This window comes from Aplysia californica, unplaced genomic scaffold, assembly GCF_000002075.1.
Source record: "Aplysia californica isolate F4 #8 unplaced genomic scaffold, AplCal3.0 scaffold00246, whole genome shotgun sequence".
Taxonomy (NCBI): Eukaryota; Metazoa; Mollusca; class Gastropoda; order Aplysiida; family Aplysiidae; genus Aplysia; species Aplysia californica.
Genome location: NW_004797516.1, coordinates 1,037,512 through 1,040,780, shown reverse-complemented (window position 1 = coordinate 1,040,780; position 3,269 = coordinate 1,037,512).

Here is a 3,269-nt window from a genome sequence, read left to right as displayed (position 1 = left end):
TGACGAATGAATGAAACTCATTTACTGTTTCTCAAAGCCAATGTGTAGCTAGATTGTGCTTTGAGCTAGTATTGTGTTGATGTGTTCGTTTGTTTTTCTTTTTCACTCTAATCAAAATAGTAGACAGTTCGTTAGGAATTTGTGTTTCCAAATGGCCTTTTTCAGGTGAGCAGCACCCTGAATGTGTAGGCTGATCTCACCTGATTTAAGTTGCTGTGTAGACTAGCAACAGTTACATGTATAGGTTTACTTTACTATATTTTTTTTTCAGGTGGATTACAAGTTACTTTTACTTCCAACACTTCAGTCGCCTAAAAAGACCGCTTCAGCCAGGGTGGATTTAAAGTATAAACCGTCACAACTTATAAATCATAAGCATAATGAATATTGTAAGAACAAAACACATTACGCAAAATTTTGCTCAATCCCAATGGTTTGAATGAGGGCCAGATTTTTCCTTCATGGAGGGGCAAAAGCTAGGCTACCATTTTGGCACACTTTGGTCAAATCAAAGATAGTACATAACAATATGGGCCACTCAACCAAAAAAGTGTCCGCCGGAAGTCCGCTCTTTGCTTCAGATGGCGCTGCAGTCTGTTTTGAAGCTCTCTTTCTTTTTTCCAGAAGAAAAATAGGAATAGCACCTCCTTGCTTGCGCAGATCGACTGCTGTTCATCAGCAGTTCGGGTTCGTTCAGTGCGGAGTTTTAGTTTTTAAAAATTTTAATGCCCTCTCGCCTTTCATTCTAAAGTCAAATTAAACGAAGAAAACAATCACCCTTTCCTCCGGAAGAGGTATTTTGTCAGCGTAACCATTTAAAAAAAGCGTTCTTCCGAAATTTATTTAAAAACTTGCTAGTTTCACTTTGATTTTTTAAGCTCAAGTAGGGTAACTCTGTTCGCAAAGGGTGCACATTTGCGAAGACGGCGCCACCGAATTTTGAGGACACTTTTTTAATTGGCTCAAAGATAGGAGTGGCCCATCTTGTTATAATGTACTATCTTTGGTCAAGTGAAAAGGTCAAATCCTCCTAATGGACTTCCGGGTCAAATGAATTGAGGTATAAAAAGTGTGTACACAACGTGGCTGAGTCAAATTTACACTATCTTTGCCTAAGTGGCACTCTCTCGTACTGTTTCGTAGTAGTGCATGTAGTAGTAGTTAAGTAGCAAAGATCGTGTGGAGAATCTTTGGTAATAGATTCGATCTAGTAGGCAGTTTAGTGAACGTTCACGCGGCAGGATGAATCGGCCTCGATAAGCCCCGTAGACTTTTGTGATCGGCCATGAAGTCTTGTGTTTTGATGGTCTAAACAACCCAGTGTTAATCGCACTGCCACATCCGACAGGCCTACATCTTTTTAAAAGGAAAAGAAAGATCATCAAAATGGTTGAATTCGCGTGAAAATCGATTCGGTAGAACTGGAACTATTAAAACTTGCTTCTGAAAACAAGGCAATTTATATAACTCGATGAAATAAAAACTACTGGCTGTGTTATTCTGTATAAATTATGAAACTTCAGGACGTATTATTATTTTCCAACATCTTTTGACGCCTGAGCTGCAGAGGTTGAAGTTTTCACAACACTAATAGATCTAGATCTAGTAATAGGGCTTTCCGTAAAATATGCATAGATCTACAAAAGCCGAACCACCGAATCGACCGGTCAGCGACCCGGGCACCCCGCTCTTCTCTGCACACTGTGATAACGTGTTGCTTCGGTATCGCATTATTCAACTGTTAATACGTGCGGCTATGGCAATTGGGATGAACTGACTGACAAAACAATTCACAGTTTTGTTTTTATTTTACCATATATTTGACTATTAATAGTGCAGGTGATAGCTAGATCTAGATTCCCTGTCTAGAATCAGTAGTAGCAGGCCTATGCTAGAAGCAGCCAGAGAGCCTAGAACTGCTAGATCTAGATCTAACTTATTGCTCTGCCTTTGGGCTTTGGAATTGAAATAAAACGAATTGCACAGTTCTAGTTAATTTTAGATTCAGTAACTAACTGTATTTCCAGAGTTAATAATAATAATAATAATCTCACCATAACAATCACGTTTACTTTTATTAGAATAATCAGATCCAACTTTTTAAAAATAAAATCTCTTTTGCGCAAACTTAAGATTTTTTCTACTTGTAGAGCACAGAATTTACATTGCAAGCCTCTGCTCAGTCTTTCAGTATACATAATAAAATACATACATACATATATATATATATATATATATATATATATATATATATATATATATATATATATATATATATATATATATATATATATAGAGAGAGAGAGAGAGAGAGAGAGAGAGAGAGAGAGAGATCTATATAATCATTTTATTATGTTATTTTCTGGATATTTTTAAAACTCTTTTTTTTAACATGTCATAAAATCAAATTGTGCCATTTTCTTCGATAAGAATAGCATTAGCAGTGGACTTTTTAGACAGCGAGTTTCTGATTCAATATTTTAAAAAATATATATATTATGCTAATCAATGAAAATTGCAAATTGATAATATTATTGTCCTGTAGAGGATAGGTGGACTCCGGGGTCTGCATAGCGAAATACTAGGTTTTAGGATGTGAACCCCGGAGTCACCATAGTGAAATAAGGTTTGGTTTCAGTTTAACTTAAACTTTAAGTAAGGATTGGTGGACCCAGGGGTCAACGTAGTGATAAATAAGCTGGTTTAAGGTGGACCCCGGGGCTCGGGTCTACCTAGCGAAATACTAGGTTTTAGGACAGGTGGACCCCGGGGTCACCGGAGTGAAATAAGTAGGTTTCTTTAAAGATTGGTGGACCCCGGGGTTACCGTAGTGAAATATAAGTAGGTTTAATTTTAAAAGGATTGGTGGGCCCCGGAGTCAACATAGCCGTAGAGGAATAAGAAGGTTTAAGTTTAATTAAGGATTGGTGGACCCCCGGGACTCCTTGATTAAACCTACTTAAATTTACTACGGTGACCGCTGGGTCCACCTATTCTAAAACCTAACTAGTATTTCGTTAAGTAGACCCTGGGGTCCACCTTAAACCTACCTATTTCACTACGTTCACTCCAGGTTCCTCCAATCCTTAAAATTAAACCTAGATCTACAATACTTATTTCACTACGTTGACCCCAGGGTCCACCAATCCTTAATTAAACCTAGATCTACTGATTTCACTACGTTGACCCCGGGGCCCACCCAGTAGCGGCTCGTGGTTTATAGAACTGACCGGCCGTCATTCACGTCGACTATTCCTTTCCTTCACACA